Here is a 24,957-nt window from a genome sequence, read left to right as displayed (position 1 = left end):
GAAGAATATTCAGCTGTATATTACTGAATTTAATACTTTTCTTTTTTGCTTGTACTGTCTATATTTTTTCCACTACATGAATTAAAGCATTGGCAAAGCAAGGACAATACTTAAAAAAAGCTGTGTTGAGCATTAATAGAAAAGGAGTTTGTAATTAAGTGAAATCTGACTTTGAGTTCTTCTCTGCTTTAAACAGAGAGTGAGACCAAAGTTCAAGCACCACTGTAACCGAATTATTCTGAGATTTTTGTTAATTCAGTTCTTTGGTGGAGGGAAAATATCCAATTTTACATTTTTAATCCAAATTAAAAAAATACAATGGCATGCAGCCTTTATTGTACATATAAATCTTAATTATATAACCTTTATGTACCACTGATCACAATAACTCTTGTTGCCCGTGAACATCTCCGATTAATGACATTCTGGCCCCCATATTACATACCTCTCTCCTTAAGTCATTCTTCTTATTTTAATTCTCTTTCCTTTCAGGACTCCTGGTGACCTGTGTATTGGAAATGCCCTGGGTCACTGCCAAGGGAGGATACCCAGAGATACTCTCACTGTAGAGGGCTGGAAGCTGATTAGTCTCTCAGCAGCAATGGGCCTTAATTACCCATTCTGTCATCTAACCAGCATGTAGCCACCATTTAGACTCAACAGCACAGAATGACACAAGAGATTAAACCACAGGTTAATAAGGTTATACGAATTCTTTTAAATCCAACAGATTACATTAAGATTTATTTTCTTTTATATGGATCAGTGCAACATGTAGCACATTGGTTAATGACACACATTTGGAGCTTGCAGATCATAGGGTCAAAACTCAGGAGGGTTTTTGCTGTAGGTACCTCTCTGCAAGGTACTTAAAGCACTTTAGTAAAATATCTGCCTGTATGTATGCATGGGTAGAAATGTTGATGAAATTGCTGGATAAGCAACATCATAATCTCTATAATGTGAATGTACATCATTTACGAAAATAAGAAATGCTTTCTCTGTTGAGATTTGTGTCGGAGAAGGTGACTTATTGTTTTGATTTATGGTACATTCTAAGCCATAAATCCTTTAAACTCTGCTGAAGTCTCATGGCAAAAGTTTTCAGCCGCAGAAGAGAAGCACAGCTGGTGTGTTGAGAAAAACATCCACATTTTGCTGATTATATTTCATCACATGGAACCCAGCATTAGGTGCTGGGAGAAACAAGAGTAAAACAGACAAATATACCCAAATTTGGCAATGATTATAAGACTACGGTATTCTTATCTCTTCTTCAAGAAAGCAGGATAACCAGTTTTCTCAAAGTCCATGGAAGTTTTCAGCAAGTCCTCTGTAAAAAGTTTCAAATTTGGTAGATGTATAGTGTATTGTTTTTGAGCTTATAGGATTTAATTGTGTGGCTCAATAACTGGCCTTTTCATCCTTACATTGTGTCTTTCTAGTAAACTCCTAGTTGAATGCAGTTCTGGATTAAAGCCAGGCAGCTATGAAAATATTGACTGAACCTTTGCTGTTTGCATATACAAGTAAACAAGGGCAGGAAAAGCTGTGACCAGTCATTGATGCCTGTTTTTCCAAGGCACCCAGGGGGAGAGAAAAAAAAAAAAACTGATATATATGTTTTTATGCAGTCGGAAAACTTCTTACAGAATTAACATGTTATTATGTGTTATGCAACCTATTGCAATAAATTTCAGATCCAAACTGAGGTGATCTGAAAGATCTGCTGAGATATTATTATTATGAATATGCTAACATTAAAATCTTAACAGAAGGCGTGATCATATTGTGCTGTTTTGCTAACATGACTCAGATCATGATCAGATCATCTGCCGACTCATTCAGAAAAAATGGCTCTTTGACAGCTTTCGCAGAAATTCACAAGTAACGTATTTAACGCAATCCATGCTGGGCCTTGTAGTCGCGGACGAGGAGCGCTTGAACCAACCATGCTTGAACCGAACGGCGATAATCTTATCAACACTACATTTTTTACATATTATGTAAGCAAAAAAGTTTCCATCCAGGGTGTATCCTAATTTATCCTCTGCATCTCCCAAGAAAGTCACTGCAGCAATCACTGTGTAATGGACAACCATGTGACCATTTCAGCAATGGCTTCTTAACCGCTGATAATTTGTCCTAAAAGCATGGTCAAGAGGGGTGTGCAGGCCTTGGACCCCTGAAATTTTTATATTCTGCAACAGCTTTTATTTAATCTGTGGCCTTTTGCTTTTTGAATTTGTATTCTGTATTGTGTGTCCCAGAGTGACTTATTGTCAAGAAAGATATTAAAAAATGACTTTAAATTAGTCACAGAAAATTGATGGATTGAATTTTATTACAGTTATTGTACACAGAACACACTCTGTGCATAACAGTACACAGCATGTTTAGAGAACTAAAGTTACAAGAAAAAAGCTTTAATAATTATTGAATACACACACACACACACACACACACACATTTTCAGAACCGCTTGTCCCATACAGGGTCACAGGGAACCAGAGCCTAACCTGGCAACACAGGGCGTAAGGCCGGAGGGGGAGGGGACACACCCAGGAGAGGACGCCAGTCTGTCGTAAGGGACCCCAAGTGGGACTCGAACCCCAGACCCACCGGAGAGCAGGACCCGGTCCAACCCACTGCGCCACCGCGCCCCCCGCGCCCCCTATAATTATTCATAATTGTAATTTTTAACATCTTGACTTTTTTGTCTTACGTTATTTAAAAAATGAAAATGAAACATAAAAGTCAGTAGCAAAATGGTTCTTTTATTACTTTTATGTAAAAAAAATAATACAGCACAAAATAGATTATACTGGCTCTGCATATACGAGGTCCTCCTTCAGTACATGATATTGTTCCTCTTTCCCTTATTTTCTACCCATGGCTGTAGGTAATAGCAGTGGGTGAAGAAAATGAATCAGAGGAAAGACTATATGCATTCAGTTATAATTTGATTTCAAGGAAGGAAGGATAAAGATTGAGCTTTTAACCACATAATAGACAAAATAACAGGTACCCTACATGTGCAATTTACATCCTGGTATTACAGTCTAATTCTGCATATTCATACTTCAATTTTATATTTCTGAGCTGGCAGGAGGTGGAGCCATGGCACTGGTCACATTTGAACTTGATGGGCAGGTCCTCAGTGCCGGCCCCATGATAATTATTCTTAATGAAAGCCAGCTGCTCGCCATTAAGGGAACGAGTCAGGAAATCTTTTACAGCAGCTGGTTAGCGGAGTGGGGAAAACACAAGGCTGGGTGAATGGAGAGAAATGATGCAGAACGTTGCTTCTTAGTGCATATGAGAGTTGATATTCTCATGTTTGTCCTCACTATAGATAAGAACTGGTAGATTTCCTTACACTATATATGTAAGAAAAAGAAAAACTCATCGTGGCACCACAGATTCAACGGAGTCCTATTTCTGAACATCGACAGTAATGTGGAGATTACGGGGCATTAAAATAATTTGCGTTTGTTCCTAATGTGAAATATAATAAATTGTCAGGGATTCATGGGTGCACTTTTTTACATGTATTATAGACATTTCAAATGATAGGTTTTGCCCTGAGTTCAATAACTGCAGTAACAGTTCATTATAAATGGATGGTCACTAAGTTGGCTTGTGACAACTTTGATAGATTATGTTCAGCAAAAACCTAATTTAATTATCTTTGCCGCAGCTTGAGGCAAAATATCCCTTGATCTATAGAGTCCTAGCTGATTCACATAATACATTTCCTAATACTTTTGCATTTAGTGTGAGTTAGAGAGTGAGTCCAGTTTGAAGAGCCAATTCGACTCTAATTAGGTTCTTACTGTTCTACCATGCTTCGAGTGCTTTGTGTCACTATTAAATAGGGTGTAGGGAGTGCAGACTGACTTAAATGGGCTTTATTTTTTAAAAAGCCTTTATTGTCATTACTTCTGAAATATCTTGCATATTTTTCTCAAATATTGTCATTTTCATATTTGCACTCTCTGTGTTTTGCCTTGTGCACCACTGTATTCAATAAATAATCCTATCCATGTACGACATGAAATGTTTAATTAATGGTGTCTAGAGAAAGTGTGACATATACTCGCAGAAAATACATGGTATTTATCATACACACACACTATCTGAGGCTGCTTACTCCGAGCGGGGTTGTGGAGGGCCGGAGCCCAGCTCGGCAGCATGGGGCGTGGGCGGGGGGGACACACGCCCAGGACGGGACGCCAGTCCGTCACAAAGCACCCCAAGCAGGACTCGAACCACAGACCCGCCAGAGAGCAGGACCCGGCCAAGCCCCCTGTGCAACTGCCCCCCCGGTATTTATCAGTACACATTAAAACTTTTCTTGACTTTATTTTTGATGCCTTCGTCAGGACTGCATGACAGTAAATTTTAATGACAAGCTGCAATGTTTCTTATAAGAATGCCTTATGCTACATAACATAAAACTTCAGATCCAACATGACACGCTGTCATAACTCCATGACAAATTTCCTCTGCTTTTATACCAGTGCTGTATTCACGCATTATGTTTTGCATTATGCCATTTTTTCCACACATTATACAATACATTGAGTTATTGTTTGTTTCTATAAGTATGTGAACTTCATAGAATTTCATAGGGCTGTTTTATAGCCTTGTACAATAAATAATTCTAAGCCGAAAGAGTTCATTATTTGAGTTGCACACCCAGGTCAAAATTTGAAATGGTTCTGTAGAGGAGAGAGCTTCTGTCACTGTTGAGAGCGATTCCAGCAAATTTCGTCCAAAAGTCAATAACCATTTTTTTGATGCTATAGATGTCCGTACATTGGCAAAACGTAGATGGCTGCTACTTTGCAGCTATTTTCTTTGTCTAAAGTAACAGAAAGCTTGGAGTTTACTGAAAAAGTAAAATGTATAGAGTTAATTTCTTTAAAATAAATGTGAGACGTGCCTCTGTAAACTGGGATATCAAGTTATTAGCACTCAGCTACAGTGTTATTATTAGTTGTAAATTGACTTAAACTTATTTTTAATCTAGAATGAACAAGAGGGGTGGGCAGCCAGTGGCACTTGGACCACAGAAGATTTTTTTCTCCCTTGCCTTTAAGTTGGGAGTTTTTTGTTCCTTTCCTCCATGGCCAGTTGGCTTGCTTACAGCTTTAATAACTGCATGGATACTGTAGTAATTTAATATATAGCCAACTATCTATTTCTCTATTTTTCTGATACCTTTGTTCAGCACTCTGTATCACAGTGTGAGAAGAGCACTCTAAAAGAATAAATTGAATTGAATTTAAAATACTGGTCTCTCTGCGGACTATAACAAATTGGTTACAGCAGTTATATCGGTTATCGGTTATTGCTATTGCAGTTTTTATGTGCGAAGGTCCACTCAGTTAGCCTACTTTGGTTCTCTGGATCTCAGGGCTTGGTTTTGCATTACCTGACTTCATCATGTTCTCTGCTTCTTTTTCTGTGCGTTAAGATGTTGTTCTGAGTGCGAAATATTGTGCATCTCAGTCACAGCCAAAAACAGTTAAAAAAAAAAAAAAAAAAAAAATTCCAAAAAAAATCATGATACTTAATTTTTACCCCATGTTCTACTGTGGTATTCCAGAAACAAATGCTAGACACTTGCATTTTCTTCTGACAGTTTTTGTTTTTAAACTTTTGATGCTCTTTTGAAAACTGTCCCTAAATCACAGCGGTATATCATATTTCATATATGTCAAATGTACAAGTCGCTTCTCAGAATAGATGTTTTAACGCCTGAAGAGTCTGTATTTACTGCATGAGGGAACAAGTGCAGTAAATCAGGTACTACTCTGTTAATATTTCATTCCTTGCAAGACAGTATCTGCAGCTTCTCAATCAGTAAAAATTTTACAATATTCTGAAATCAATGTAAAAATGTCTGGAAGGATGGATACAGTGTAATTGTGTCAGTAATTCTGTGATGGATGAGAGGAATCTCACTGAAACAGGATGTAAACACTGTGTGAACATCTGAATAACACAGCAACATCCAATGACCTTTTGCTGCATGTATAATGAATTCTGAGAAAAGAAATTATATGAATCACAAGCGATCCATGAAATTTCTCATTCTTGTATCATTTCTAATTTAAATAAACTCGCTTTGTTATGAAGCACTAGGCTGTAGCGTAAGATCACATATTTGGAATATAATGACAATTTAATAAATGAAAAAAGTTGCACAATCTCTGCGTTTTGTTTTTTCATCAACTTACTTTTCTGTAAATATAACAAATATGCCTCATGCCAAATACTTGATATTGCTCTGCACAGATTTGTGCAAAATAAATGCAACGCCAAATTTAATTCTGTTTCTAATTAAGTTCCAGAAGTATGTAAACGCACCTAAGAAAGAAAGTAATTCATGTTATCTCTGTTTTGTGTTAGTTCATGTAATAAGTTGAGGTCATGGTTTCCTGCAAATGTTGTACCCAATTTGTCAGCGTTGCTCCTGACAGTTTTAAGCACCATTGTAAAAGACAGAGCTGCTGTTGATAAATTGCTTTTATCGAATATCAAGGGACAACATGTACACAGTTCTCCATGAGAGTGATGCCTGTGAGGTCCCGCAGAGCATTTTTATGTTGGATACTGATTCAGGAAAACTGCAAAACAGAGCTCCACAGATGTAGACATCCTTTAAAGAAAATGACTTTTTTGCTGAGCAGACACATCTTTTCTGGCTTGTTGTTGGTTTCAGAGAGAGATGTATGGACAGGGAGCAAAGACCAACTGGAAATCAATTTCTGGAAGTGGCAGATATTCTACTCTTGTTCAAGAGCCCATCGGTGTGTAAAGTTAGGATAAGAGCAAAATCCAGAATAAATTGTCCCATGACACTGACCTGCTGAGGTCCAGCTTGAATGCCCTTGTTCTGTCCTGACACCGTATCCATTAGCAGGACTATGGTTGCTTATCTATCACATTCATCTTCAAGACTTGTGCTGTACTCTAGAAGAACTCAACTTAATTACGGTATGAATTACATTCTCAAGGTTTGCCACTTGGTAAAGAGTGGCACATCTGCAAAGTTGTAAATTCTTCAGAAGTCTGACAAATTGCTACAGTATATCATATAGGGCTGATGGTATAGTGGTCAAAACTACTGTCTTTGGACCCAAAGGTGGCAGGTTTGAGCCTCACTTCTGGCTGTAGTACCCATGAGCAAGGTACTTACCCTAAATTGCTCCAGGAATATTACCTAGCAATGTAAATGAGTAACTAATTGCAATCTTAACACAAGCTTTTGCAAAAAGCATTAGCTAAATTAATAAATGTAAATGACGGAACAATATAGACTTGACTTACAGAAATAAAAATTGGCCCGAATCAATATACTGTTTGTTCTTCAGTCAACAGTCATGAGTTGACAATTTAGACCAAAACATACTGTATATTAAAGCAGTCAAGAATTCCCACACCTCAACTATTACCCATTTAATAGTATCTATGGAGTTGAATGCAGTGATAAGTTGATAATGTATCAATCATGGGGAGAGGGGATGTGGGATGGAAGCATATGGGCAGGATGGATAAAAAAACTGGATTCACAAAGCATCTGCTGTGCTCACACGCTTCCCTGGGCTGCACTGAAGGATCCTGCTGTAATTACCAATGGGAAAATGTGGACATGGTCCAGACCCAGTTAACTGTGCTACAAATCCCTCAAGCACTGGGATGAAGGCCTGGCACTTTGATGTGATCCCAAGGGGGCAAGTGAGGATTTGGTCACATTTGTCAGGTGCATCCCCGTGGAGCACCAAACAACGCAACGGCACTGCCGGTTATAGGGCCCCATCACTCATATGTCATCAACAGGGGCTCGGATGTGTGCTCCCTTTGTCCTTCTCACTTTCCTGTAAAACTCTGATTACTCTACTTAATCAGTGCCTGTGTTTTTTTTTTTTTTTAAAATCAATGATCTAATCTGTCAGAGGGACATAACCCCCCCACGTATGTTTTACTGTAATGAGGAGAAAAGCTCACGGAAGGTGATTCTGATAATTAATTTGTACACAACAAAGGATTCAGCAACATTAATGCCAAGTTCCCTGAAAGGACCACAGATCACATAAACCTCAGAACAAAGACAAGTACATTGTACTCATACTACTGATGCTTGGCACTGATTGTTCACGGACGTGGGCGCGCAACCCTAAAATATGCAACTATTACCTTTAAAGATGGTAAGATTGCATGTGAACTTATACTGCCTTTTTAAAGCCAAACCTTGCGAAAATCAAGCAATTGTGAAATAATGATACTCTGTAGCCCTACCACTTTTCTACAGAAATATTAAGAGTATCAGGTAAAAGTACAACACATGTATTGCGGATTTTGAAACATGTTTGCTGAAAATGGAAGTCCTGGTTAAGTCTTCTTTAGATTCTGTGCCTGTTGCATACTGGGAAATATGTCATTTATATTCCATAAAGTTTTGACTTGTCTGAGTACGCTCTCTGAGTTGTTGAGCAGCACCTCAAGCTTCTCTGGCATGATAAAAAGAATGCGTGAATGAACCCCTCTGTGGGCTGCAGAAATCCTACAGGTGGTAGGAACTAGGAAAGAAATGCTCACATAAAATTCCCTTTTTTATGAAGGAAACTTAGAACGCATATTAAGCACAAATCAAGGGACACAGAAGTAGTAATATAGGGCTCTGTTACCTTCACCAGAGTAAATGAAGTGAAACATGGATGGATGGATGGACGGATGGATGGATGGATGGCTGGATTAAACAGTGACACAGAAGCTTTGTTGTTTCATAATACTGCATGTCAATTATCAATATTGAATATGGAGAGTGTTTTTATAATTTTATGCATTAAATTTTCAAGGCATACAGACTCATCAAACTGACATGCCTTCATTTTAATTTCATTCTAATAATTAATTTAATTAAATTTCATTCTTATTCGTAGTAATAATAATAATAATAATAATAATAGTAAGAATAATTGATCACTTGAACAGTAGACAACCTTATCCCAAGTAACAATGTATTTGGTCAACTTATACAGAACGGTGTTTTTCCTGGAGTAATTCAGGATAGTACCTTACTTCTGGGTACTGCGGCAGTTTTAGGTCTTCACTTGGCCAGGTATCAGATTTAAAGTTCAATATATAATAGTTTACAAAATATACACACAGTGCTGCTCGAAAGTATTTGAATACCCTGTGTCCCTTTGTTTTACCACAAAATAGTTATTTAATGAGAATCAGCATTTCTCATATGCCATAATAGGTGTGTAATGATAAATTCCTTAAAAGATGCACTTAAAAGATATTTGATATTGTACTTATAGCCTGTAGCTTGCTTTCAATGACATGGCAAGTAATTAAACACAGAAAGAAACATATTTAGCTAAGATTAAACAGTAAAGGTATTCCTGTGTAATTGGGGGACTAACAATACAAAAGGCAAAGGCGGATATCCAACACACACAAATTCCACCTTTCTATGAATTCAGTATAAAAGAAGAATTCGTTTTTTTGTTGAGCTACAAAGACCTGAAATACCACTTAGGAAGTTCTGTCTTAAATACAAAACCATGGCAATTTAGTCTGTGCTCCCGCAATGAAAAAAAAAAAAAAAAACAAGAAAATGTTATTATGGGGTGCTTATAGGAAAAGAAAGAACTTATCATCAGGTTACCTCTTTTTTCCTCATCGTCAAAAGATAAGCATAGCCTTTACTGATGTCCCTTTCCTTCAACTCTCCACTTGCTTATTGAATGACTGTTTCTGATCTGTCTTGCCATCTTGCATCGCCAAAAATAAAAATAAATAAAAAAAAATGCCTTTAACTGTGGAAACAGGTCAATGTACAGAGCGCTGTACGTGTCCCTTATTACTTGCACTACATATCTTGCTCCCATCCATTAAGCCCTCCACTCACCCCCCCACTCCATCAATTAATTGCACATTTAACATCCCATTAACCTTTGAATTTAATGAGTGGCTTGCATGATGGCACCGTGCCGGTTAAGGTCACAATGGCCTGAACATCATTTATTTAGGTAGGTAATCAGGATGTCACAGGAACGGACGTCAAATTCCTCATACCGACCAGATGCACCTTCACAGAGTAATAAAGTGGGACTTTAATGAAGTTAGTGGTCAAATGGATATCGTCCAGTCTAAACACAGCTTCTGTTCTTGTGCGGTGTGCCTGCCATGCTAGTATTGGTGTCCCAGATTTTGGATCTGCCCTGAGCTGATGATAAATATTATGACAAGAGTCGTAGGTCCCAGTGATGTGCTAATTGACAGTCAGAACTAAGTGAAATGGTGGCATAGCCGATAGCGCTGGTGCCTCACTGCTCCTGAGTTGTGGGTTCCAACGTGGATTTGATTCTGGCTGTGCCCGTTTGGAGATCGCATGTTCTTCCAACAGTCCAAAGACATGTTTCGAGTGAACTGGTGAATTCAAATTGCCCATAGAGTGTGAATGAGTGTGTGTGATTGCCCTGTGATAAGCTGGTCTACCCTGCCTCATACTCTATGCTTTGGAGATGGGCTCTAGCCAACCACAACCCTGCGCTGCACAAGCGATCACTGACAGAGGATAAATAATGATAGTGTTCATGAGGTTTTCATCATCACTTTAGTAACAGAGGTAACTGAGATTTTAATTTTTTTTGACTTCCTGGGTTGTTACTCTGGCTGCCACATAGCAGGTATTAAACCTTGGATCTGCTTCTCCATCACCTTCCCAAACCTATTTCACAATCCTCTTGGTGTTCAGAGACAAAGCACCAAAAGTGCCATAAGTGAGTGCAGGTGTTTCCCTTTCCCTCCAGTGCTTGAGAGTGCTTGGCAGGGGGTATTCCCAGACAGAGGGGTCTCAGGACCAAATTTGTGTTTTGATCATGTAATAATTTTTCATAAGCAGCCAGACTGCCTCCTGTCCTTGAATGCATGTATATGATTGCCGATGAGTGTCTTTTCGAGACTCATTTATATAACGAGCCCCACAAGATCTCAGACTGGTGCCTCCTTTGAAAGACGACCTGCTGGGCAACTCTAGTGAACAAAATTAGTTTCTGTGCCTGCATGAGGGCGATGTGAGCGGACTCAGGTGACAACATTGATATCATATGTGTTGCTCAAATGTGTGAAAAAGAATTTGCAACATTAAATCACATATTTAAAGGAGTCATCAAGTTGCAAAGCAGTTAATGACATAGACCTGTAGCAAAGGAATAGCAAGTAACCTTGAGGGATTTACAGGACTTAAAGCGAATTTCTTCAGTGAAATATGTGGCTATTTACAGGTGCTCTGAGTCTCCCGAACACTCGTCTTCTGAAAGCACCGGTTCCGCAGCGACGCTAAGTCCTACTTGTGTCCCTCCAGCTTTCGCAACGCTTATGTCAGGACACACTGACATGACCCAGGCTTTCTGCACGATGTCCCTGACATTAGTCGCACAATACACACCATCTGTGAACAATTCAGACTGTTCCCACCGAAAGAGCTGCACATCTGCGCAGATAGACTGGGCTTGCGCCACCTGTAACCGGACAAAACACCGTGGAATTTTTTTGGGGACTGTCTCATATATAGTATTATATTTATTAATTATTGCATACATTGATTCCGCCCCCGACAAACACCTGCGTTATGTTTCAAAGTGAGATTTACTGGAAACAATGAGCTGTACCCATTCATTTATACCAGTGTTTTTACATCACATAGCATCACTACACTAGTGCCCTTTAGCTCATCGTAGCTAAGTAGCTTATAGGACTAAGCTAACGTTGCTAGCCGCGCTGGAGAAAAGCATCAGATAAACGAACAAATATTGATTTCTAACATGAACAATAATAATTATATCAGTATATATAGTATGTTCAGCAGTCCAGTCGTATGTTATCCGCAAGCTCTCGGTCATATGTCAGTACACCATGGTACAGCAGGCCGTCCGCTTCGCCTGTTAACGAATTCTGCTAAATAAAACATTCATGGACTTGAACTAAATAAAACGTATTTGTCCCGCTATGTTCCCTTGATAGAACGTCAGCCTCAGATGTTTGAGTTTGAAGAGAAGGGCCATTAAAAAATGAAACACTCTTCAGTGGACACTTCAGGCTGGAGTTTCTGAAGGCGCGGCGCTCGCACGCGGTCACCGTCACCGCGACCGCTTGCTATGATGAAACGCCGGGGTTACCGAGAGAGCGCCCGCTGTGGAACCGGGGGAATTCCAAGTGCAGTCGTACGGCAGTCATCCTTTTTTTCTGTCTCTTTCTAGTTGCCTTTGCAAGGACTTCATTTAAATGGGGGAGTCTGACAGCAGAAGCAGGACTGCCCTGAACTGCGCTTCACTCCAGAAATAAAGAAGCGGCTACAATTTGACTTGTAGGAGAATTGCATGACTCAGAGCAAGAATTTCTCTGGCTTAAACAAGCCAGAGTAGTCGCTTCAGGTTAGGGCTCCGGCGGAGAGAAATTGTGCCCCTGAGGCTGGGAGCGGTAGCCTGGGGTGCCACGGCATCACTCGAGTGTGTGTTTCCGGTCATAGGTAACGTCTCAATGTATACAGTCAGCGGAGACACAGCTACTCATTAGAAAGAAATGTGTGCACTGGCCATCTCACACACACACACACACACGCACACACTTGTGCACAAATGTGTTTTCATGCAGACGCTTTCTCACACTGCGTAAAGGGGAAAAAGGCATATTGCAGTTTTGCCTAGCCCTCGGCCCTCTGCCGTTGCTTGGGGGGTTTCTTGACGATTTGTTTGTGGTTTGTCCCACCTCCCGGGGGCGCCTACGGAATCATTTAGCACCTCATTAGGAAGGCTGTGGCATCGTGATGTGTGGGCTGGCATCTTGCTCGCCGCCGCTCCTAGCGAAGGAGTGCTGCTGGAATCTAAACTTAATGGGGCGCGGGGCAGGAGGAGCACAGAAAACGGAGGTTAAAGGCAGAAATCGTGCCCTGTGTCCCCCCCGCCCCACCAGTCTCCGTTTCTCAGGACGTTTCAGCTGTGCTGAAATTTTCTCCATCAGCAAGACATAGCCAAAGCAGTGGCGGGTGGTACACAGGCATCTGCCAGACACCCCAAGCCACATACCTGGACACAGAATCCAATTTTATTCATTGTTTTCATAAGACCTTTGAAGAGATAGTGGTAGTGTAATTGATCAGTACTGTATTTGTCTACAGAAGACAAAAAACTTGCATAAGATTGATACTGGGCTCAATTTTAATAGATATTTCATTTTTAAATGAATTTCTCAGGATTGCAATGTAGCTGTTTAAGGACAAAGACATGTTACATTATGAGGCGGGGGTAGTGACTAGAGAACTACCTCCTTGTCCTTAAAAGAGCGAGGTCCAATACCCCTTCTGCTGTAACCAATTTATTATCATGTCTTTCTGAAGAGAGTAGTAATTATTTGCACTATTTACACATTTCTCATGCACGATCCCCACGCATGAAGTCCTGCCTTCCAGATCATGGTTCGATTGTGGGCCCGTGTTGTTTCGAGATTGCAGCCGAGAATCTCATCAGTGGAACGTGACGGCTGTCGTTAAGCGGTCATATCTCTTCCACATCCGGCTGTCTCACACCATGCCAGTTCACACCAAAAGTGTGTAAAGAAGTGTGTAAAGGAGGTGGCAGGGGCGTGAAATGTGTGAGCTCACGTAAACTGTACTGCTGCCTCCAGGTGGAAGTGGTGGGCAGCATGTGCAGCTCAAGCTGGGGTCTGCTTAGGTGAATGTGGTGAAATGAAGAGCTTGGGGGGGGGGGGGGGGTTCGGGGGCTGTAGCGTTTGATCAGGTTAATGCCATTCAGTATGCCTATGCCATGTTGCTACCAGTTAAAAAAATAATTATCGGTGAAAACAAATGACAGAGATATAAATTTACCCTGAAATCTGTCTCACTTGATATTCACCTGCACACCAAATCATATTTTGTATGCCAACAAATATCATCTTACATCAGTCCGGCAGCCCCTGACCATGACTGCGATAACAGGCCAGAAATTCCATTAAACATCTCATTTGCATTTATTGATACTGACTGGTTCTGCATCCAAGGTAGCAGGGGGTCTGCAAAGCCTTATTCTCAGCAGCCAAACGCTCTGCAGCATGACGTATGTCCCCACTGAGAGTGACACAATGTGGTGAACGCATGCTTTAGGTGCAACAATTTTGGTACGATTTAAAATATTTTGAGCTTGATATTGACGACATACATTAAGCATGCCGTCTGAAATCAATGTGTGTTTCTTAAAACTCTACATGAGACCAAAACTCTGGTCTGGAGAGTGATTTTGTGGTTATTTAAATGAATAAACAAATGCAAATGGGACTTGGTTACCATTTTTCCATGTTTTTGCACATCTGATATAATAGTAGTTTTGTTTGAAAATCATACAACCTTTTAAATATACATATTCATGACTAACTAAATGAACCAAATGAGATTTTAATTAGTCCTGAGATTTTCTCACTGTGATAGTCACAGATTGCTTGCAAAGCAGAACAGACATCACAAACATACACATATTTGTATATATAAAGAAGTGGATAAAAGAAAATGTAATCATATACATATAAGCAGAAGAATAAACAGCACAAAATTTAAAAAACAACAGTGTTAAGAATTAAAAATTAACTATTCAAAAACTATTCGTTTAAAAAAGATACAATAAATATATTAGCTGGAGTCGAACATGTCGTTCCATGTTTATGTAATATTTTCATTATGAGATGAATATTCACTGCAGGCCTAAAATGTTTCATTATTATCAGTTTTTCAAAGGGGGTAGCCTTTTAATATTTTCATATTATCTCTTTGGCTTTTCCAGATCACACCCATTAGTACAGCACGTAAAAAACACACTTAAGCACATAATAAAGGAGTTCATTCAACCCTTTTGTTTTACTTGACGTTTTCAGAAACCTTCATGCTTAATTCATGCCACTGCTTACAATTCCAAAGGAATTAATCATGAGCCATGTGAGTATGAATTCCCAGATTACTGTTATGCATCAATTCAAAATAAATTCCTTGTTGATACATGTGACAAACTCACTTAATTAGGAATACAAATGTCCACTTATTGCAATAGAAATATTAAAGAAGGCTCCTGTTACCTAATTAAACACTTTTCAGCTGGAAGCCTTTTTAAAGAGTTGCTTTTAAGTTAATTACATGCAGGTTGGTGGTTGGTGCTTAATTCTATTATGAAGAGCTGTATTGCTCTTTCTATCACCAGTAACAAGGAAGAAAAGCTAAAGTTAGTATAGAACAATCGCCAAAAGAAAATATTTGCATGAATTTTATTGCCTTTTCACATACAGGAGGAATTAATTAACCCATTAAGCCATTCATCCATTCATCCGTTCATCCATCGTCAATAACTGCTTGTCCAATGTTGGGTCACGGTGGTCCAAAGCCTACCTTAGAAACATAAGGTGTGAGGTGAGGGACACTCTGGATGAGAGGCCAGTCCATCATCATACACACACTCATTCACATATACACACATTATGGTCCATTTAGAGTTCTTGGGCTATTGGAGGAAACTGGAGAACCCAGTGGACACCACCAAAAAAAACTGAGAAAATGCAGAACTCCATACATACTGAGTCAAATTGGGACGATATCCTACTCCATAGCTCAGATGCTGTTGGGCACCAGTGCTACTGACTGTACGACTCAGAAGGAATTCAGATTAAGACTTGAATCTTCAAATCTGTGTCTTTAAGCCTCACACCCCATATTGCCTCACTATGAATTAGGCAACACAGTCTACCAAAGGCTCCGTGTTCTGAGCTCTGGACTAGAGAGGGGTGGAAAGCAGTTGCCACCTGATGAAGGAGCACATATGTGGGGTGTTTGCCTGGGTACTGCAGCTGTGCCGAGGAGTCGAACAAGCCACCATCTCAGACAAACAAGAAGAAGCGCGGGAGTGGGAGTGAGTGGGAGAATGTGCAACCTGAGTCTGTGCTTTAATTGGGTAGTTAGGACGACCCCTGCCAAGGAGTGGGTGCCACGCAGCGCTCGGAGCCCAACAAAATTTGGATGTATTCGAAAAGTTTGAAGAATTCTAGGGTTTCAGCTATCCAAGAAATGATCTCTGGGTTGACACATGGCAATTTAGCAGGGAATTCGATATCAGGTGTCGATGCTCCCAGGCAGAACACAAAGATGGGGTCCGTTTTGAGAGGTTTGCCAGGCCAAGGAAACTTCAGCACAGCACTGATGGAGACACCATTTCATTGCAACACATCATGGCAACAAATGGCAATGCCACCTTATTGGGCTGCTGGAGGTGAGACACTTTGGGCACAAGGCAGCTTGGATAAATTAAATGGTCAGGTTTTAAATATGTTGAGAACCTGCAGAAAATCAGCTCTGTCTCAAGCCATAGTCAAAATCATGGCAAAAATTTCCAGCTGAAATTGTCCACGTACTCTGTCCAGCTGCTCATGTAAAATGTTACTTTTTGCATGTTTTACTTGATGTCTCCTTCAGTATAGGTGTCTGTGAGGACTGAATGGGGATGTGGATACACGTTCAAGAAAGGCGGCAATGTGCAGCAGAAACGAAGCATTAAGAAACTATAAATACACCTCCATCCTTTGTGTCCTGTTTTCAGAAGAACGTTAACATGGCAACTGTAATTAGCTGTAGATGGAGGAAGATGGTGATAATTCACTGAAAGCCAAAAATATTTCTGTTAATGCAGAAGGGTCATGAGAAAAAACAGGGCGCAGAGTATGTGCACAATTCCAAGAAAACATCTTAAGTGCTCCGACTTTAGGATCTCAGAAATTAACATTGACACAAAGTACTACAGAGATTTTTTTCTCCGTTTTCACCAACCGCTTGTCTAATGCAGAGTAGCAGTGGTCTGGAGTCCATCCCAGAAGAATAAGGCATGAAAACTCCCTGAATGGGACGCAAGCAGTCACACACATTCACTAACATGGACACGCTAAGTGTCATGCAGAGTCACCAGTTCACCTGAAAGGTGTCTTTGCAACATGGGGAACCAGCAAAAATGGCACAACAGAGAGTCAGATTCAAACCATCAGCCCAAGGCTTTGAGGTACCAGTACTGCCTGCTGTGCCACCCTCCTGACTTGTACTGCTAGCATAGTAAGATACAGGGAATGTCATAAAAATGAAGGATGTTAAGTTCAAGTAAAAAAAAAAGAGGGGGGTGTGGTGACTGGCATGGACTGCCTTTGGGGGGGTTTGAAGCCGTTGCCTTCCCAGCAACCCTTGCGCTGTATTACAGCTATCCGACTCTTCGGCTGCGATGCCCTTGCCATCCGTCTCCCATTTCCTGCCCTGCTGCAGTGCTACATGCGATCAGATGCGAAACAACAAAGGTGCGAGGCTAAGAGGGGCTCACATGCATGGCACGTTGATTATGGGGGAAAAAAACAAGCCCTTTTTAGGCTCCACGTTCATTACGGCTCATTGTGCACAAAAGAACATAATCAGGACCCTTCTGTAGGAAAAGGAATAGTGTCGCAGGAAGACAGAACTTACACTTTTCCAGGCCAGCCGTGGCTTTTTCTGGAGACCTTGTGTGAAACGTTACTAACCGCCCTCTATTCACCCACCTAGAACACCGACACATAGGGTCATCCCCGCTGCTCACCCTTCAGGAGCGGATACAGCATTTCTGACTCCTTCCTTTGGACAACCGGCTGAAGGAGGGTTTGGCTTTGGTCTGTTCCCTTCCTCACCGGGATGCTTCGGCAAACAAAAGCCCATGTGTGTCGCCTGTCACTTCCAGTCCCAAAAAATGAGCGTGCAGGAGGCGTCTCCGATCCCGCTCGCGACGCGGGCACGTCTGCGTCTGCTGCTCCTCTGCCATCTGGTGCGCCTCTGCCAGGCAGTTTGTTATTCCGCAAGCCGCACTGCCTTTTTAACTATTCATGTCCTCCCTGCGGGGGAACAGATAAAGTTGATAAAAATTACCAAACAAAAACAACTAATTGAGAGAGTTTGCAATCCCATCTAAATGATGGGGAGTGATGCATTATGGGTAGTGTGGCCGAGTTTATCACGATAATGGCTGCCCTTTACATTGCTCCCCTCCCGCGAGCATCTAGGAGCCCTTTACAACACAGATCCCGTGATTTTACACGGTACGCACAGCAGTGGGCCCTCTATACTGAGAGTCAAGGATTGCTTATATCTGCAAACTCTTCTTAAGAGCCCCAAGGTGGTTTGTCATCAGTCACCTTTCATTCTCTACTCCATATGCGAAGTTCACGTCTGTAGGGTGAAGTGCTCTACTGGATTCAGAACTGAACTGCATGGCAGCCGCACCATATGGTCTTAGAATAAGTTGAAGTAAGAAATCAATGCGTCTTTGTGTGGTCCAGCTACACCGACTCGCTCCGATGTTAGAAAAAGTGTACCGAGATCTCCTATAACTTGATATACTGCACTTATCCTTTAAGATGCACATTATTTTATCTGGTCGACACCGCAGCCTCGATTCTAGGTCTATCTGATTGTTCTTTTGCTTTATCTTGTTGGTCGGTGCCCTTATCTAAGTTGAGATGTAACTCGCCGTTTATTTTTTCCGTTTACACAAGGAGATATTTAGACAATTCCGATTGCGGCTGGCGACTTTATCGATGTCACCGATTTGGGCCGTTTAAGCACTCTTAGCTACTCATGCGTCAACCGGCCCTTTGATGGTTTGATGCATAGCTGTTGTCGTGGGGTAGAGCACTGGGATCCACAGACGTCAACACGCAGGCACACACCCTCCCTGCGGCACTTCGGAACCCCACTGCAAACACGTTCTTGCCCTGGCTCTAGGGCTAATGGTGTCACAGGGGTTAAATGCTGCTGGAAAACGGAGGGTGAGTGTGGATCAGCACGGGGACGCGTCTGCCCGGGATGACACCGCAAGCAAGTTACGAGGCCACGACCTTTGCCGTGTGTACAGCACCGGACACCGGAGGGCACTCCTCGACGAGTGTGCGAAACGCTCGATGGAGCTCGGGACGAGCGACAACTGCTTCTCGCTCCCCCCACCATAACCCCTGGATGCTCCACGGGCTGCGGATGTTCTGGCCGTCCGCGTCGGCCTCCCAGCCCTGCGGAGCCCTCGTCCTGGAACTGTGTCGATAGTTATGCAGGCAGGAAAAAGAAAAGATGATTTCTTCAGGCCAGTTCCATGGAGATTTGTTCAACCGCTGCAGAGCGAGTGACAGGGCAAAATGTCTTATGCAAAAAATAAGGCGAGAGAAAGATTTTTTTTCCCCACATTATCTTGAGTTCTCTTTTGATAGTGGCGACCTCTTGTTGACTAGTACAAACATAGCCGTAGAATAATACCCAACGCTTCACGTTTAGGTGTCGTATGTTTCATTACACAGCGTCTGAGTAATAGGTGTCCTGAAGGAGAAAGTGTCCGTGTTTCTTGCGATATTTCATTCTGGTCGCAGTGAAAACCAGTCATACGTTTATACACCGAAGGGCAACTTTAAGATTTCAACATTTTTGGTAGTTTCTACTTAAAAAAGCGCTTTGTAGCTTTTTTGTACTAAGCAGTAAAGACTTGGAATCAATAAGCCTTTTTTCAGCCTCTACATACTAATTCCTGTACTATACAACCCAACTGTAATATTTAGGGTGCAAAAGACTGCAAAATGTCAGATGACAATAGCAACAACCCATGTGTAGTTTTAGATTCAGAGGAGGAAATAATTCTGCTGACCCTGATAAATGGTATGGACTTACAAGAGGAGGCCTCCACTTAAAATCACAATATAATGATAATAACAATGGAAAGAAAGCAGGCTCTGCTTGAAATGAATCAGTAAGACACCAGTCATTACATTCTCCGTGGGGCCTAAAATCAAGAATTTTATCTCCAGTTCATGGATCACAGTATCACTGTAATATGGAATAGCCTTGTTTGCAATTGAGCCTTACGAGGACTTTGCTACTGAGCAGTTTAAGGTCTCATGAATATTGATCAAATGTAGGCATCGCATTTGTGACTTTTAAAACTTTATTTCAAAGTTAAACTCATGAAAACCTTTTTCATGAGGTCTTTATTTTGTCCCCCATGTGTATAGACTGGGTGCTGCAGTCAGCAGAGTGATTTAGGACACAGACTTAAATCCACATCCAGTTAAAATCCAAACTGAGCTCTAGTTTTGATACCTTTCAGCAAAAGAAAATTGGTTTAGCAAAAAAAAATATGCTGAACAAATGATTAAAATTATGTTGCTTTGGATAGAGGCCTAAGCAATTATTGTGTGCCTAAGCATATACTAGGAACAGATATGAGAACATCTTGTTAATGAGTGGATTGAAATTAATATACTGTAACCCCAGCATATCCACCTTAATGAAGCATTTATTTAATAATATGACACACTAATCTGCAACTTGAAAAAATTAAATATTGTTGTACTTAGTCATTATTTCAATTAAGCATTACTGAAGAGAGTAAAATAAAGAATATTGCCATTATGATGCAGAAACTAATTGAAACAAGTCTGAGAAATATATATATTTAGCATGACCACATTTGTATTAGATGTTAGGCTTGCATACAACTATATGGAGCATATGGTATCAGCGCAACGATCAGAAACACCAGCTTAGTGTGGTAACAAGAGGTGTAAAGGTACAATTAAAAAGCATATTTTACTGAGAATTAAAAATTTTTTTTTTGCTCACACATTCATCCAAGCATACTTACAATGCTTGATACACCACACTGTTACTGACAAGTACCCGTTTACAGAATGGCAACGCAAGTCATTCCCTCGCATACACACATAGGGCAACCTAGCAACCGCTTGGCCCGAGAAACACGTCTGTGGACCTGTTTGGGGGTAAGTCACATGAATGCTGGAAGGACATGCAAACATGTGCATTTGGTATTTAAAATAGCTTTTGGAACAGAACAGTGGAAAACCTCATGGTTAATCATTAGAGGCCAGAGCTCCAGTGAAGAAGAAACAGATCAGACTCTTCATCTTCCTCCACAGTGTGACCATTGAGTTGGAAGCAGCGAGGAAGTCTGAGCAAGCACTGTGACGCTGCGAACATCCCCTGGATCATTTTCTCCTCTTTAGTTACTCGTTCCAGTGTGCTGGGCAAGCCTTTTTAATTCCTGCGTACGGCCCTGAAGTAAACATCTGGAGCATTAGATATTTATGTAGCACAGGCCTCAGAACACATGTAAGGTTCCACCAGAAGCTACCAGATGTGGCTTGCGCTTTCCATGCCAGCGGGGAAAGTGACAAACAGTGGCTGGCTGCGGCCGTCACTTCGGGTGTCGTTGACATTTGCCGCGGCTGAGTCAGCGAGAAGCACATGGACAGCAGTCGGATGGAGGGGGCAGCTCTGCGGAACCCAGTCACTGAACTGTAACAGGGTAAGTCCGCGCTGGAACGTCTAAGTGGTTAGAGCTCCAGCTCTAGAACCCCTGATCAAGGTCCTTACCTTGAATTGAGGCAGTAAAAATGACCTTCCAGTACAAGCGGATAAATAATTGTAGGGAGCTTTCATGTACAAACCAAACAATGCGAGTTGCTTTGGACAAAGGTGTCAGATAGATGAACAAACATTAATGTCTCACTGCACTTTGGATGAATGAAAATAGAAAAAAAATGAAGTCACTCATTTCAGCCCAGTGTGCTGTCTTTTCTCAGCTCTCACACACACACACACACACACACACACACACGTTTTTGGCCCTATACTACCATTGAAGTTTAAGGACAACGCGACTCGGGACCCTAATCACCGTTACCCACTTGTACGAGCTCAGTAGATCATTGCTCTTTAACAGGGTGAATTTGCCATACTAACAGAGTTCTCTAAGAATTACTCCTTCACATCCCTCAGTGTCCAGGGCAACCCTATTGGACTTATTGCTCCTATTTCTCAGATTTTTTTTCCCCCACATCGGTCCAAGGCAGTTGATTGTAAAGAAAGTAAATGAGCTGCTTAGTTAAAAGTTGTAGTGTGGAGCTGAATATATTTCAACACAGCTCAAAGCTTTGATTTTCAGTCTTTTTCTCCCCATAGTAGATTGCCATTGACGATATACTTCTACTGAGTATAGAAGTTAAGAGACTTTCAGAAACTTCCCTTATTATCTGAACTACATTTTGAAGCCCTTTGTCACTTTACCCACCGCTGGCCCCGTGACCCTCTTTTGATGGCTCATTTAAACTATTATCAGAGGCACACTTGCATTACTAGAGATTAAAACAGTTTTTATTTAAACACTGACCCTGTGATAAGTAAGCACACACGTCCTGCTGATGACAGTGAAGCTATGTGATTAGTCGTAGACAGGTGAAAGGCAGAGGTCTGAGATGGAGATCCATCGCAAAACGCTGCGAGAACACGGCACATCTAATGACTGGTTTACGCAAACTCTGCACTTGATACAAAAATTACTGTGCTAGAAATGCATTGTAAGGTATTCTACTGCACTGGCAATAATGGATGAACATGACACCCATACAAAGGAAAGAAAATTACATGTTGGAAAAATAATATTGTACTGCAAAAAAAAATCTATTTTAAAATAGAACTCGTAATACGTATAGAGCAATGCACCCTTGAAATGCTGGTGACTTGTAAATATACACCTAGTAATTATGAACTTTGTAAAAAAAAAAAAAAAAAAACGTCATATGTCTTTTTCAGTACAGACAACATTGGACTGGCTCCCTGAAAAAGACAGATAGGTATATATACATAGTGCAGTGGTACAACAGGAAATCCCATCTCCTGAAGTCCTACTTTAAAAGTTTTTGCAATTTCACTTCCCATACATTCACAGAGTTCAGGTGTTTTAACTATTAGTTTCATGTTTTCATTCATTAGCTGCTGACTTATTTTCATAGATTAAATATATTTCAAAATCTGTTAGGATAGATAAGCAAATATTACTCATATTAAAACAAGTGTCTAAAAATGAGTGAAAACTAAAAAAGTGAAAAGGTACTGCATCTTTAAAGTGGAAAAAAAAGAAACCAAACTACACAATAAAAAAGGTAGTATATAGCCTTTTTCCCTGGTTCCTAATGCTGTGATTGAGGATCTGGGAGTTACGATTGACCCTGACATTTCACTAGAAGTACTAATCAAAAGCATCTCAGGAGTGACGTATTTCCATTTGAGAAAAATTGCCCAACCCTATTTGAGACTGAAAATAAAACGACATTTGTCTCAACAAGCGATTAAAGCTCTTGCGAGCAGGCCTTACCACCCTCCGCCGTGATGCGGCTTTGAGCGTAAATCCTGAAACCCACATTTAAAAGGCCCGAGCACATCGCCTTCTGCTCCTCCGACTCAAGACACTACTCACAGCATACACACCGCTTACACCCGTGACTTTAGCTTCTTCACCTCTGCCTATGAGGCGTGTTCATGTTGTGGCTAAATTCTTGTGGCTTTTATTTCATGACGCTCTTTGAGAGAACTGCTGGTGCTAAAGTGTCCTTTATACGTGTGTGTTGCTGCACTGAGAAGAACTGGCATCCTTTCCAGGATTCGGCTCACCTTACGTCTTCCCACGATTAGCTTCGCTTCACCTGTGGCCAGTTGTGGGGCAAAGGCAGTCACAGGGACAGGAGCAGAGGCACCGGAACACAGGTCGTCCAAAAACAAATGGTTTTATTCAGGAAGAGAAACCAACCAAACTGGGGTCACGGCCCCTTCTGTGGAGAAAACACTAACCTGAAAGCAACTCAACCAGCCTAACAGAAAATAAGACCTACCGGGGCCCAGGCCGCTACCACACTCCCCTCAAACACTCACCAACATAGTCCCAGGTGCTCAGACCAGCTGCTTAAATTTTCCTCCACAATATGTGGCAGCTGGTCCTCATCAGCTCATTAGGGCATTAGGGCAGGAGGGCAGGGGAGGGCTCTTGAGAGCTCTCCGTTAGGCAGATCCCACCTCCTGTTCTGGGCTGTACTGCCCACCTGCTCACAGACCCTAACTGAAAAAGAGTCCACTGTCAGCGTATGGATGAACTTTTTACACTGGTTTTATCTTGCCATGTGTCACGGCAACACTCAGCAACAAACCTAGGGCTCCAGAGCAAATTATAAAGAGCGCTGCCTCACCTGATCGACTGGAGCTTGACTGACATCCTCTCCGCCGTTATCGCCCAGATGCTAGGAACGCTCGTGGCACCTAGATGATGGTGTACAATTGGAGCAGCCCTTGGTTTGTGTACACAATACACCCTTCGCTGACACTACTCAGAGCGCCGTTGAGGAGACAAATAGTTTGGAGCCGGCGTCGGTCACATCAGCACTGCTGCCTTCATCCTCGCAGGAGCTTCAGTTCTGCTCAAGAAACGTCCAATTACAGCATCTCCGCTGATCTGAAAGAAGCTGGAGACAGGACGTAAGCGTAAACATGTATTAATAATGAAAACCCGAACAATCCCCATAAGCGGAAAAACTGGAAGGGAAGACCTGCATATATAGACAATAAACGCCTTCATAAGTCTAAAGACACAAGTATGCATTCGTATATCACTTTTAATTAATTTCCTGCTTATTCCAAATGCAGCCATGCTATGGTTGAAACCGGTTAGTCAGCTGTAAAAATAGACTGAATAATAATTAATGATATGCTTTACAGAATCTGACACTGCATGCTGTACTGCCAGGAGGGGCAACATTAATCACAGATGCCAGGCTGATTTATCTGGGAACCTTTAATGGGACATTTTGTAGATTTTGCTTTTCAGTGCCAACAAGGACAGAGAGCAATAGGGCAAGTTTTGGGGGGTGGTCAAGTGAAAACAAAGGATGTTTAGTACCTTCCTCCTAATTTGTTCGGAAGCTGTTGTATGATTGTATGAGGATCCCTCTCCTGAATAAAATATGATACCTCTCCTTTTTTAATTTGGATTGCTTTCCTTATTTTCTCAG

Source organism: Scleropages formosus, chromosome 24, assembly GCF_900964775.1.
Source record: "Scleropages formosus chromosome 24, fSclFor1.1, whole genome shotgun sequence".
NCBI lineage: Eukaryota > Metazoa > Chordata > Actinopteri > Osteoglossiformes > Osteoglossidae > Scleropages > Scleropages formosus.
Note: the sequence above shows the minus strand (reverse complement) of the source record.